Here is a 16,294-nt window from a genome sequence, read left to right as displayed (position 1 = left end):
TCGTATAAGGAGTAAGGAAAGGATCCAGTTTCAGCTTTCTACTTATGGCTAGCCAATTTTCCCAGCACCATTTATTAAATAGGGAATCCTTTCCCCATTTCTTGTTTCTCTCAGGTTTGTCAAAGATCAAATGGCTGTAGATGTGTGGTATTATTTCTGAGGACTCTGTTCTGTTCCATTGGTCTATATCTCTGCTTTGGTACCAGTACCATGCTGTTTTGGTTACTGTAGCCTTGTAGTATAGTTTGAAGTCAGGTAGCGTGATGCCTCCAGCTTTGTTCTTTTGACTTAGGATTGTCTTGGAGATGCGGGCTCTTTTTTGGTTCCATATGAATTTTAAAGCAGTTTTTTCTAATTCTGTGAAGAAACTCATTGGTAGCTTGATGGCGATGGCATTGAATCTATAAATTACCTTGGGCAGTATGGCCATTTTCACGATATTGATTCTTCCTATCCATGAGCATGGTATGTTCTTCCATTTGTTTGTGTCCTCTTTGATTTCACTGAGCAGTGGTTTGTAGTTCTCCTTGAAGAGGTCCTTTACATCCCTTGTAAGTTGGATTCCTAGGTATTTTATTCTCTTTGAAGCAATTGTGAATGGAAGTTCATTCATGATTTGGCTCTCTGTTTGTCTGTTACTGGTGTATAAGAATGCTTGTGATTTTTGCACATTAATTTTGTATCCTGAGACTTTGCTGAAGTTGCTTATCAGCTTAAGGAGATTTTGGGCTGAGACAATGGGGTTTTCTAAATATACAATCATGTCATCTGCAAACAGGGACAATTTGACTTCTTCTTTTCCTAACTGAATACCCTTGATTTCTTTCTCTTGCCTGATTGCCCTAGCCAGAACTTCCAACACTATGTTGAATAGGAGTGGTGAGAGAGGGCATCCCTGTCTTGTGCCAGTTTTCAAAGGGAATTTTTCCAGTTTTTGCCCATTCAGTATGATATTGGCTGTGGGTTTGTCATAAATAGCTCTTATGATTTTGAGGTACGTTCCATCAATACCGAATTTATTGAGCGTTTTTAGCATGAAGGGCTGTTGAATTTTGTCAAAAGCCTTTTCTGCATCAATTGAGATAATCATGTGGTTCTTGTCTTTGGTTCTGTTTATATGCTGGATTATGTTTATTGATTTGCGAATGTTGAACCAGCCTTGCATCCCAGGGATGAAGCCCACTTGATCATGGTGGATAAGCTTTTTGATGTGTTGCTGAATCCGGTTTGCCAGTATTTTATTGAGGATTTTTGCATCGATGTTCATCAGGGATATTGGTCTAAAATTCTCTTTTTTTGTTGTGTCTCTGCCAGGCTTTGGTATCAGGATGATGTTGGCCTCATAAAATGAGTTAGGGAGGATTCCCTCTTTTTCTATTGATTGGAATAGTTTCAGATGGAATGGTACCAACTCCTCCTTGTACCTCTGGTAGAATTCAGCTGTGAATCCATCTGGTCCTGGACTTTTTTTGGTTGGTAGGCTATTAATTATTGCCTCAATTTCAGAGCCTGCTATTGGTCTATTCAGGGATTCAACACCAAAAAGCAACGGCAGCAAAAGCCAAAATTGACAAATGGGATCTAATTAAACTAAAGAGCTTCTGCACAGCAAAAGAAACTACCATCAGAGTGAACAGGCAACCTACAGAATGGGAGAAAATTTTTGCAATCTACTCATCTGACAAAGGGCTAATATCCAGAACCTACAAAGAACTCAAACAAATTTACAAGAAAAAAACAAACAACCCCATCAAAAAGTGGGCTAAGGATATGAACAGACATTTCTCAAAAGAAGACATTCATACAGCCAACAGACACATGAAAAAATGCTCATCATCACTGGCCATCAGAGAAACGCAAATCAAAACCACAAAGAGATACCATCTCACACCAGTTAGAATGGCAATCATTAAAAAGTCAGGAAACAACAGGTGCTGGAGAGGATGTGGAGAAATAGGAACACTTTTACACTGTTGGTGGGATTGTAAACTAGTTCAACCATTATGGAAAACAGTATGGCGATTCCTCAAAGATCTAGAACTAGATGTACCATATGACCCAGCCATCCCATTACTGGGTATATACCCAAAGGATTATAAATTATGCTGCTATAAAGACACATGCACACGTATGTTTATTGCGGCACTATTCACAATAGCAAAGACTTGGAATCAACCCAAATGTCCATCAGTGACAGATTGGATTAAGAAAATGTGGCACATATACACCATGGAATACTATGCAGCCATCAAAAAGGATGAGTTTGTGTCCTTTGTAGGGACATGGATGCAGATGGAAACCATCATTCTTAGCAAACTATCACAAGAACAGAAAACCAAACACCGCATGTTCTCACTCATAGGTGGGAACTGAACAATGAGATCACTTGGACTCAGGAAGGGGAACATCACACACCGGGGCCTATCATGGGGAGGGGGGAGGGGGGAGGGATTGCATTGGGAGTTATACCTGATGTAAATGACGAGTTGATGGGTGCTGACGAGTTGATGGGTGCAGCACAGCAACATGGCACAAGTATACATATGTAACAAACCTGCACGTTATGCACATGTACCCTAGAACTTATGTATAATAATAATAATGAATAAATTTAAAAAATAAAAATAAATTAAAAAAAAAAAGAAACTGTGTGACTTGCATTTCACATATCAAGGGCTTTTTCTTCACTGAAATTAAATTCAGTAAGCCTTTAGTTTTTGCTATTATTTGCTAGTTGGTTAGAAAATATCATTATTATTTCACCTGAGGTTTTCTATTGTACCATCCGAACAAAGTGTTTTCTTACCTCTTGTACAAAATCTGAAGTCTGTCTTTTCTCATTCTTATAATTAAGAGAATGCAAATAATTGTATAACGATGCCTTGTCCAGATTTAGTTGACTTGCAGATTTCCCGCTGAATATACCATTAACACCTTCATCTGTGTTAGATAGATGAATGACTTTTACTGCTGCTTATATAATAATTTTATCTGTATTTTCAATTATTTACATAAAATTTCCTGTTTTATAAGTAGCTCTTTATATTTATATTGGTTTTTTTTTTTTTTATTGTTGACCACTTATTTCCCAAAATAACAATGCCTGGCACAAAGCAGGTCCTCACTAATGAGAGTTAACTGAATGAATAAATGCCCTAGACAGGCACTGTCCAACAGAACCTCCCGTGTCAATGGAAATGTTCCATGTCTGTGCTGTCTGATATGGTGGCCACAGCTCCCTGATATATGATCAGCTGTGGTAGCAATGAGCACATGAATGGTGGCTACTGTAACTGAGAAGCTGAATTTTATTGTATTTTAATTATTTGAATTTAAATAGCTGCATGGATACCGTGGGTATGTATTGGATGCTGCAACCCTAGGCCAAGCAGATGGAGTTCTTTCAGTAGCCAGTGAAGAGAAGAAAGAAAATAAAGCCTATATTGTTCTTAAATTATGCTTCATTAATACATTTATTATGAAAGAATAATTATATTCATAACTCCTCCTGATGGACTATAGAGATTATGAACTACCCATAAACTTTTTTTCCACAGAATGATGTCATCTAACTAGGACCAATTGCTAAATTAAGATTGATTTCTCTCTCAATAGAAACTTACCTATTTGTCAAAGTTTATTATTTGTCTAGGTTCTTTTTTGCTGCATTGTTCTTATCAATACAATGATTCTTTCATCATAGGACCTCCTCCACAGAACCCACATCTCAAATACTTATCCAAATAATTTCAATTTACTTGGTTACCTCCTGACCAATTTTGATGTTGAACCTAGTTTAGTGTTCCCAGACAATTAATGATGTAACATGTAGAACACATGAGCTATTCCCCAGCAACTTTGTCTATTTTCTACACAGTTCCATCCTTTAGTTTCTGTGACAGACACATTTCACTTGAACCACCATATTTCAATAGGAAACATAATATTGACCAAATATTTTTCTAGTATTCTTTCTTTTTGTGTTCTTTATATTGTTTTTATTTTATATTTTCACATTTGGATATTCATTATGTGACATATTTTGACATATTTTGGTGTATTTTTGTAAGTTAAATAACTATTAGTAAGTTTTGTTTCAAAAATTTTAGTAGGTAGGTAAATATTCTTCCAACAAAACATCCTATTTTAGCTATATCATTCTATTTATTTCAATATATCTGAACAGTAATCATATTCCATTCTCCTACTGCACTTTCTAATTTAACTATAATTGTATCATATATCATATAACTAAATTTCATACTTCTATAAAATTACAAATGCTAATGAGATGCAATCTACTTTTACTGACAATTTCCTCGTTATAAAAATACATTCTTTTTTTATTTTTATTTTTATTTTATTTTATTTTATTCATTTATTTTTTCTTTTTATTATTATTATACTTTAAGTTCTAGGGTACATGTGCATAACGTGCAGGTTTGTTACATATGTATACTTGTGCCATGTTGCTGTGCTGCACCCATCAACTCGTCAGCACCCAACAACTCGCCATTTACATCAGGTATAACTCCCAATGCAATCCCTCCCCCCTCCCCCCTCCCCATGATAGGCCCCAGTGTGTGATGTCCCCCTTCTCGAGTCCAAGTGATCTCATTGTTCAGTTCCCACCTATGAGTGAGAACATGCGGTGTTTGGTTTTCTGTTCTTGTGGGATTGTAAACTAGTTCAACCATTATGGAAAACAGTATGGCGATTCCTCAAGGATCTAGAACTAGATGTACCATATGACCCAGCCATCCCATTACTGGGGATATACCCAAAGGATTATAAATCATGCTGCTCTAAAGACACATGCACACGTACGTTCATTGCGGCACTATTCACAATAGCAAAGACTTGGAATCAACCCAAATGTCCATCAGTGACAGACTGGATTAAGAAAATGTGGCACATATACACCATGGAATACTATGCAGCCATCAAAAAGGATGAGTTTGTGTCCTTTGTAGGGACATGGATGCAGCTGGAAACCATCATTCTTAGCAAACTATCACAAAAATTCATTCTTTATGTTAGATATTTCTTTAACAATTTAGTTATATTTATTTTTTAGACAATCCCATATTTTAACTTCAAATATATTTTAAAATTATTTATTTCTATTTTTAATCTATAACACAGTATTTTACATACAACAGATGCCTTATCATCTGAGTTTTTTCTATTTTTAAAACACATCTTTTGAATTATGGTCATTCTGTTTTGAATTATCTTTCCATTTATTGCAACAGACATGTTTTCAATTTGCTTCTAATCTCCTATGTTATCGCCTTTGTTTCACAACATTATATAGGATTTATTATTTATCTATGACATTTGTGTTCCTTGACATCAATTTTTTCCAGTTTCCCCTATAAAATCAGTGCATAGTCTCTAGTCTTAAAATGGCTTTAGATGAGTAGAAATAAGCAATTTAGTTTATATTAATATGTCTATAAGTATATTTGTATTTATGAACTCATACATTTTAATTACAACTTATAAATATTTAAATTTATATTTCTAATTTTAAACTTTTTTTCTTTTAAAAACAGCAAAATAACATTAATTCTCTTAATATTTCAATTATAGCTTTGGGGTCTTATAGAGACAAACATTCGTAAATCACTTATAACTGTAAGTTAAATATGCATCACTCCTTTTTCATATGTCCTATGCTCCCCGAAGATTATTTATTCACAGCACATATTATTTTTCTTTATGTAATTTATCACTCAGTCTTTTGACTGGAATTAAAGCATCCATTGTTGAAAACTAAAATGGCTTCAACATAATTAAATTATATTTAAAAAATATTTAGTCTCTTCAAACTTTATGACTGACATTTGTTCCTGTATTAATGTTAGTATTATTACCTATAAATAGTACAGTCTTCCTTTCAATATTGTTCTCCATATAATTTATGAAATAAAATTAATGGAAAGAAAATAATGATATTAATATTTTAAAGAAAAGTTAAGTACATATAGAAAATCATTATTCAAAGTGCTCTTTAAAATCTATTTTAAACACAGCTCCCAGAATATATTGCTCTGTGAGTGTGTGTGTGCATGTGCAAATGAAAAATATAAGTGGAGGAGAGAGAAAAAGAATATATCTAATATTTCTCAACTTCTATTTATTTTTTATTTATAAATCATGTTTCCATTTCCATGGTTGTACTGACAGAAATAATAAATTGTGGGGAAAAAAATAAAGAAAACATATATATCTGGTTCAGAATATACTTAAAGCTTAAATGATACTTAAGGAATCATTTTCTTGTACCTAGAAAATATTTACACATTTCATAAGCAAATTTCTTGATATATAATTAATTTATTCTACCAAAACGTTTTACATCATATTTACCATTTCTAAGAGTAGTCTACGTTCACCCTGAGAAGGTCAGTATCAGAAGTCGATACCAACTACTTCTATCCTTATTTTTTGAAGGGAGAAATTTATCTAAATAAATTTATTTTTATATTAATAAAATAGAAATTCCCATTTTAACTGTAATGAATTCTTTTATTGCCTAAGTTTTTCTTGATGCTCATGCTTTTTAAAATTTTCTAAGGATAGAAAAGATAATAGCTTGACATAGCTTGAAATATCAAGGCCTCTATATACACTAATTAGTCATTGGATATGGTTTGGCTGTGTCTCCACCCAAATTTCATCTTGAATTGTGGTTCCCATAATCCCCCCATGTCCTGGGAAGGACCCAGTGGGAGGTAGTTGAATCATGGGGGCAATTACCCTCATTTTGTCCTCATGACAGTGAGTGAGTTCTCACAAGATCTGATGATTTTATAAGGGGCTTTTCCTTCTTTTGCTGGGCACTTCTCCATGCTGTCATGGGAAGAAGGACGTATTTGCTCCCCCTTCTACCATGATTGCAAGTTTCCTGAGACCTCCCCAGCCCTCTGGAACTACAAGTCAATGAAATCTCTTTCCTTTATAAATTACCCAGTCTTGAGTATGTCTTTATTAGCAGCGTGAGAATGGACTAATACATCATCTCTAAGTATAATTTTGTTTCATTTTAACAGTATTTAGGAAGAAAATTATCATGACTCTAATTTTATTTTACATATTCTTTCTGGTGGCAGAGTCTGGAAAGAACCATAGAAATGGCACCTCAGATGGGGAAGGAAAAAAAGAACAAGTCATCAGCTTTGGATTTCAGGGGCTGAAGTAGAGAAGATATTTGAGGTCTGCCACATTTCTGTACCTTTCAATGACACTCTGTCCATGTTATTGGTATCGCTGACAAATAAACTATCTGCTGCATGACTGGCGGGTGAAGAATAAGGGTGACCGAAATGAATTCTCACCTTAAACCACCATGTTGGCATCCACAATGTGACCCAGAAGTGCAAGGGTCTGGACACTGTTGCTCTACACATCAGATTACAGACCACAGGAGGAAATACAACCAAGATCCATGGGCCTGGGGCTCAGTCAGTCCTCAGTGCCCTTGCTCATTAAGGAAAGGAGATTGGGTAGATTAAGGATGTCATTGACATCTTCTGTCAGCACTCATAGGAAGGAGGGTCACTATTGTAGCCATCTATAAACAAGAATACTCAAAATAATGTTTTATGTTTATAAATTGTCCTTGATTAAGCCAAAAATGTATATGAACTCTAAATAATAAATATTTCTGAACTAACGAAATGTTCTTAATAAATAAGCATACCAATGAGATGCTATTTTTAAGCAAACACAAATTCTTCTTTTTCACTTTGTTTTGCACGATATTACTTTAGTTAGCCTGAGTTATCCAGCTGACGCAAGTTATATTAAGTTGGGATTAGGTTTTGTTTTTTGTTTTTTTTTTGAGATAGAGTCTTCCTCTGTCACCCACGATGGAGTGCAGTGGCACAGTCTCGGCTCACTATAACCTCCCCCTCCTGGGTCCAAGTGATTCTCCTGCCTCAGCCTCCAGAGTAGCTGGGATTGTAGGCATGTGCCACCACACCAGGCTAATTTTTGTATTTTTAGTAGAGACAGGGTTTCACCATGTTGGCTGGGCTTATCTCGAACTCCTGACCTCAAGTGATCCACCCACCTTGGCCTCCCAAAGTGCTAGGATTACAGGTGTGAGCCACTGTGCCCAGCTTGATTAGGATTTTTATAGCAAAAGTAATATGGATTGAAATATTTTAAGATTTTTACATTCAAAATTGTATTAACTCCCAATGTAACAGAATTCAAAGCCAGTTTCACTAAGACATCTTATAAAATCTGTATCATATAAAAGCCAATCCAGAGCTGCTATTATATTTGGTTTATATCATCTCAATTTATGATGGCTGGGCGATATATGCTTCTGCCTAGGGAAGAAGGGTTATGTGATTTAAAGGATACAAAAGGCCTGATGCTAGGCCCTTCTTGACCTATAAAGCAAGGAAATTATGGAAGAGTGAGTGGCCATTATTTACAGTATTGGTTTTACTCCTACTCATTTTCTACAGTCTTTGGAAGAAGAGGAGTTATTAGAAATCTGCAAGAAGAAAACTGAGGGCCAGATGACATTGAAACTAGTGGCAGAAGCCACTAAATAAGCTAAAGGGAGGATTGTGGCTTCTCGAGGAAGCTATCTGTATGGTCACTTCCAGCAGAGACTAAGTAATGAGAACATACCATCAGCAAGTAGACTGTAGCAATGTGATACTATTGCAAAATTATACATTTGTCCATGGTATTTACATGCTGTATACCAAACCCATGATGAGGGACTAAAATGCACTGAAAACATTAATAGACTAGCATAGGTCTAGAGCAGAAGGAAAGGATTTAGTGATTGATTTCTACCTACTGGCAAATAATCTAGGTAGAACATTTGCACCACAGCTGGTAATATATATTAGGGACCAAAGCAGTCCAGAAACTCCACAAGAGATCTGCATGGCTCACTGAAGATGAACAACATAATTCCCTGTTAACCAGAAAACACAAAAACACTTCCAATGTAGATTCCATCTTGGGAGACAGGAGTAATTATAAAGAGATACTATCTTAAAAATACTATTATCCCAAATTTTATTTCCATGGTTTGAAATAGTATTAAGGAGTTATAGCCATTTGGCTTAACAAATTTTTTTAAGCATCTACTATACAGGGATTTCTCTGTGAGATCCTTGAGGAATATAAATGCATTAGCTGCTTACCTCATACCTATTGCTATGTGAAAGCAAAAATAATTGACCATAGATCATGATTTTTCCAGCTAAGTAACTAAAACTACACTAGCTTGTGTCTTCAGAGAACATTATAGTCAGAATATGTTAATTGCTGGTTCCATGACTGAAGAAACTTCATGTCTCATGCCTACCTCCCATGCCTCCATATCCTTTACTTTTCAATAGAGCCTGGCACAGAGTGACTATTCAATAAATGTTTGCAGAATTAATGAATTCCAGCCTCTGAGTCAATGCCTTCCTTTTCAGATGTCAATGTGAATAAACACTGTTCTTATTGTTCTTATGCCTGAAAACACTGAAAATGGCCCTCTCACAATTTGGAAACCACAGTTTCCAATCAGGTTTCTGTGAAGCTTCTTTTTCATTGAGTGCTACTTCCTTCTCTTGTGGTATGTGCCACCTTTAAGATGTTGCCAACACTAGTCACAGAATTATAAACTCATGATATTTCTAATTTTAAGGGGTCTTTCATTCTGTGGCTACATCTCTGTTACGTGTTCTGGAATCCAGTCAAGCAGCTGCTATCAACCAGAGATGAGTACTCTGCCACCAACAAAACTAAAAGCATCCTAGAAAGAACGATTACGTCTGGAGAGAGGGAAGAGTGAAAATAAACTTCAAGGATAAAGGAGTGTTCAAGCTAGATCTTAAAAGGACATCAATGTTCATAGAAAAAAAGACACTGTAAAATAAGAAAAGGCATAATAGAGCCAACTTTATAAGGCATTAAGGAGATACAATAATTTTTTTTACCAAATATCCTACTTATGTTAACATTTTGGCTCATTCATTTTGAAATTTTAACATTTTAAACAGCAGTAGAGAAACACACCATATTTTAACATTCTGCATTATTTCATTATCTTATTTACATGTATAGTAAATTGAGGAAAATCATTATTGTGACTCAGAATATAATCGATATTTAAATCAGTTAATTCTACTTTCTCGTGGGTATAGGCTGAAATGTTATCTTGCTTTTCTCACTTTAACAGAATATATAGATTTCTATGAATATCAAATTATAAATAAAATTAAAAGATTAAATTAATGTCCATACAATATTCGTAAAAATATTATTTAAAAACATATGGTTTTACACTTCTTTTTCTCACAAGAAAATTGTGTTACACTTTTTACGGTTGCTACTAAGTATCTTCCTGTCTCCCCACATTAAAATAAAAGCTGACATCACAGAATTTAATGGAATACCTCAACTGTTTATTTTTTGATTGGAAGCTTAACCTTTAAACTACAATCTAATTTTTCCTTTAGTTTTCCAGTCTGCATTTACTATACTATTTTGTTTCAAAATGTAACAGTTAGCACATCAAAAAGCTGATCCACAATGATCAAGTGGGCTTCATCCCTGGGATGGAAGGCTGGTTCAACATACGCAAATCAAAAAACGTAATCCATCATATAAACAGAACCAAAGACAAAAGCGACATGATTCTCTCAATAGATGCAGGAAAGGCCTTCGACAAAATTCAACAGCCCTTCATGCTAAAAACTCAATAAACTAGGTAGTGATGGGATGTATCTCAAAATAATAAGTTCGATTTATGACAAACCCACAGCCAATATCATACTGACTGGGCAAAAACTGGAAAAATTCCCTTTGAAAACTAGCACAAGACAGGGATGCCCTCTCTCACCACTCCTATTCAACATAGTGTTGGAAGTTCTGGCTAGGGCAATCAGGCAGGAGAAAGAAATAAAGGGTGTTCAATTAGGAGAAGAGGAAGTCATATTGTCCCTGTTTGCAGATGACATGATTGTATATTTAGAAAACCCCATCATCTCAACCCAAAATTACTTAAGCTGATAAGCAACTTCAGCAAAGTCTCAGGATAAAAAAATCAATGTGCAAAAATCACAAGCATTCCTATACACCAATAACAGACAGATAGGCAAATGGTGAGTGAACTCCCATTCACAACTGCTTCAACGAGAATAAAATACCTAGGAATCCAACTTACAAGGGATGTGAAGGATCTCTTCAAGGAGAACTACAAACCACTGCTCAACGAAATAAAAGAGGACACAAACAAATGGAAGAACATTCCATGCCCATGGATAGGAAGAATCAATATCATGAAAATGGCCATACTGCCCAAGGTAATCTATAGATTCAATGCCATCCCCGTCAAGCTACCAATAAATTTCTTCACAGAATTGGAAAAAAACTACTTTAAAGTTCATATGGAACCAAAAAGAGCCTGCATTGCCAAGACAATCCTAAGCCAAAAGAATAAAGCTGGAGGCATCATGCTACCTGACTTCAAACTATACTACAAGGTTACAGTAACCAAAACAGCATGGTACTGGTACCAAAACAGAGATGTAGACCAATGGAATGGAACAGAGCCCTTGGAAATAATACCACACATCTACAACCATCTGATCTTTGACAAACCTGAGAGAAACAAGAAATGGGGAAAGGATTCCCTATTTAATAAATGATGGTGGGAAAACTGGCTAGCCATATGTAGAAAGCTGAAACTGGATCCTTTCCTTACACCTTATACAAAAATTAATTCAAGATGGATTAGAGACTTAAATGTTAGACCCAAAACCATAAAAACCCTAGAAGAAAACCTAGGTAATACCATTCAGGACATAGGCATGGGCAAGGACTTCATGTCTAAAACACCAAAAGCAATGGCAACAAAACCCAAAATTGACAAATGGGATCTAATTAAACTAAAGAGCTTCACACAGCAAAACAAACAACCATCAGAGTGAACAGGCAACCTACAGAATGGGAGAAAATTTTTACAATCTACCCATCTGACAAAGGGCTAATATCCAGAATCTACAAAGAACTTAAACAAATATACAAGAAAAAATCAAACAACCCCATCAAAAACATGGGTGAAGGATATGAACAGACACTTCTCAAAAGAAGACATTCATACAGCCAACAGACACATGAAAAAATGCTCATCATCGCTGGCCATCAGAGAAATACAAATCAATGGGATACCATCTCACACCAGTTAGAATAGTGATCATTAAAAAGTCAGGAAACAACAGGTACTGGAGAGGATGTGGAGAAATAGGAACACTTTTACACTGTTGGTGGGACTATAAACTAGTTCAACCATTGTAGAAGACAGTGCGGTGATTCCTCAAGGATTTAGAACTAGAAATACGATTTGACCCGGCCATCCCATTACTGGGTATATACCCAAAGGATTTTAAATCATGCTGCTGTAAAGACACATGCACAGGTATGTTTATTGCAGCACTATTCACAAAAGTAGACTTGGAACCAATCCAAATGTCCATCAATGACAGACTGGATTAAGAAAATGTGGCACATATACACCATGGAACACTATGCAGCCATGAAAAAGGATAAGTTCTTGTCCTTTGCAGGGACATGGACGAAGCTGGAAACCATCATTCTGAGCAAACTATCACAAGGACAGAAAACAAAACACCGCATGTTCTCACTTATAGGTGGGAATTGACCAATGAGAACACTTGGACACAGGATGGGGAACATCACACACCGGGGTCTGTCATGTAGTGTGGGGGGTGGGGAGGGATAGCATTAGGAGATATACCTAATGTAAATGATGAGTTAATGGTTACAGCACACCAACATGGCACATGTTGTATACATATGTAACAAACCTGCACATTATGCACAGGTACCCTAGAACTTAAAGTATAACAAAAAATAAATTTAAAAAAGAAATAAGGAATAATTTCAATTTAACAAATATACATTTTAACCTTCATTACATCAATGAACAGTTTATATCAGCTTGAAGAAAAATATAATTCACTCTAATAAATATATTCCATTTCTCAACAATGACAATTTTGTCAGTTAAATTATAAAAGAGAAACATAATTTAAATTATTTCACACCTCCCTTATTTGTAAAAATCTCTACTTTTATTTATCTTTTCTAATTTATCTTTTTTTCTTCTTGCTCGTTCTTGAGAGGACACAGTACAAAATGAAAAAACAGCAGGGAGTAAAATTTTGATAGTATCATTACATAGGAGGGTTTTCTCATTATAGAAGTTCTCTTACTGTTATCAGTGTTAAAATACCTTTCATTATGTGTGTGTCTTTGAAAATTATATTAATAATTTTTGGAAGATTCAAAGCTTCATTTGGGACTGGACACAAAGGAGTGGATAATTAGTTGATGACCCAGAGGAGGCTTTTGTCTTGATGGAAACAGGCAATTTAACCCAGGGAAGTGTTGCAGATTAGAATCCATTATATAACATTCCAGGATTTTTTTTTTTTTTTTAATGAGAGAAGCTACTGGTAAAACACAGTAGGAAATAAAATGTGTCTTATCCAAATTAGAGAAAGTAGCCTTTGTAGTCATATGGCATTATGGTAAATATATGAGGTTAAATTTAAACTTTCAAGTGTGATGGCTTGGGAGAAATAAAATCTATGATTATTTGGATTGATAAACTATGGATAAAGGTTATAAAAGACACAAATAGAATTAAGTATATGCATCTTTGGTTTTCCATCATTTACACTTACATAAATAAATGACTAAAAAGTCTGTGAAAAAACAAAATAGCTGCAAACTAATTCCTTCACCTTTCAAATTCTTCAGAAACACTATCTTATTTAGTTTTAAAAAACAGTTTAAATCTGTCATGTATTAAAACCACACTATGGGCTCTTTCTCTTTTATGGATTTTTTATTATTTAAAATAATACCTTGTCACTTTAAATATAAAGAATGTGAAAAATCCTTTTGGAGAGAATAACTTTTAAAGTTATGTTGCTACAAATACAATATTTTATTTAGATAGTTTTCTAGACAGCATTATGGCAACACATTTGATCGCTTGATTTAAACCCTGCCTCATAACAATTGATGACACCAATTGTTTTAATTTCTGAGGCCAAAAATATTGCAAGCCTTCTTGATTCATTTCTTTGTCTCACTACCCCTGCCTCTAATATCCATGTGGATACCCTCTTGTTTCTATCCTAAACGTATACACAAAATTCAATCACTTCTCCCACCTTGATGAACCATCCTCATTTCTCATTTAGATCAAAACAACACATTCTTTAATGGTTTCCTAGATTATCTTCTTGCTGTGTTGCAATATATTTTCCACAAAGAAAAAAGATTATTTGCAAAAATCACTTCTACTTACTCTTCTGTTCAAAACGCTGTGATAGGTCCCATTTTGTCACACCAGCTAGCCAGTTAGGTATGGGCAGAGCAGGAGAGGGCTCCCAGGCCCTTCCACACACCTCGAATGTTTGGAAGCCATCAGGTGATGGTCGGGCAGTTAGTTGTTAATTGTTTCTCTAAAATAATAATTGATTGCAGCCAGGGCCAGGGAAAGGCAGTCTCCCAGTAAGGAGAAACACCTGTATCTGATGAACAGTAGCTTCCTGATAAGATCTCCAGAGTTGAGTAAGTGGGCTCATGCACTTGCACTAGGAGGTAAAAGGACAAAGCTTAACTCATATGTGGCCTTCTAGGAACATTTGACTTGTAAGAGAAGAATGACTCAAGTGAGCATGTGTATAATTCCAGTAAACATTCTACACATGCAGCTCCTCCCACAATTTGCCAGGTAACTACACACACTACACATGTAAACAGCCCACTCCAGAGAAATAATCAGGGAAAAGAGACGCAGGACCCCAGAAGCATAGCCCTGTATAAAACCCCAAATGAAAGGTCAAATAGTGCACCTGATCGCTCAAGTGGCCCACCTGCACCTCCTCCAAGTGTACTTCTTTTTCTTTCCTGCTCTAAAACTTTTAAAATAAACTATCACTCCTGAACTAAAACTTGCCTCTCACTCTGCTTTATGCCCCTCAGCTGAATTCTTTCTTCTGAGGAGGTAAGAGTGGAAGTTGCTGCAGACCTATCTCAATTTGCATTGGTAACACATTTTGATGCCATGTGGCTCAGATACATTCCCTAGTGCTAACAATTTCACTACTAGTAAAGCCACACTTGTGGTCATCTAAATAGCCCTCCATGATTTACCAACCCCTCCCACAAACATGCATTTCTCTCTCGATATTCTTGTTCATTCATTATGGAAAACAGTATGGCGATTCCTCAAGGATCTAGAACTAGAAGTACCATATGACCCAGCCATCCCATTACTGGGGATATACCCAAAGGATTATAAATCATGCTGCTATAAAGATACATGCACACGTATGTTCATTGTGGCACTATTCACAATAGCAAACACTCGGAATCAACCCAAATGTCCATCAGTGACAGACTGGATTAAGAAAATGTGGCACATATACACCATGGAATACTATGCAGCCATAAAAAAGGATGAGTTTGTGTCCTTTGCAGGGACATGGATGCAGCTGGAAACCATCATTCTCAGCAAACTATCACAAGAACAGAAAACCAAACACCACATGTTCTCACTCATAGGTGGGAACTGAACAATGAGATCACTTGGACTCGGGAAAGGGAACATCATACACTGGGGCCTATTATGGGGGAGGGGGGAGGGATGGCATTGGGAGTTATATTTGATGTAAATGACGAGTTGATGGGTGCTGACGAGTTGATGGGTGCAGCACACCAACATGGCACAAGTATACATATGTAACAAACTTGCATGTTATGCACGTGTACCCTAGAACTTAAAGTATAATAATAATAAATAGCTGTCAAAAAATAAATAAAATTTAAAAAAAGAAAAATTCACCTTAATAGGAACATAGAACAATCTTAAATTTGTATGTTTCAGATAACATGATTCTTAAAATACATAAAACAAAAGTTAATAGAACTAAAAGGGGAAAAAATCTTAAGAATAATTGGGCATTTTTTACACATTTCTAAATACCTAGTTAAAAAAGAAGTAGGCCCAAAATATCAATAACAATATAGAAGACTTGAACAACACAATCGATTTGATCTAAATGATATGTATATATACTCAATAGCTGCAAAATATACGTGTTTTTCAAGTACATAGGGAATGTTTAACTAAATAGAACAGATATCTAGACATACACAAGTTACAACTCATTTCAAAACAACAAATATAAAGAATTGAATTCCTTTATTATAATGTAATTGT

Source organism: Macaca thibetana, chromosome 5, assembly GCF_024542745.1.
Source record: "Macaca thibetana thibetana isolate TM-01 chromosome 5, ASM2454274v1, whole genome shotgun sequence".
In the NCBI taxonomy this organism is placed as follows: domain Eukaryota; kingdom Metazoa; phylum Chordata; class Mammalia; order Primates; family Cercopithecidae; genus Macaca; species Macaca thibetana.
Note: the sequence above shows the minus strand (reverse complement) of the source record.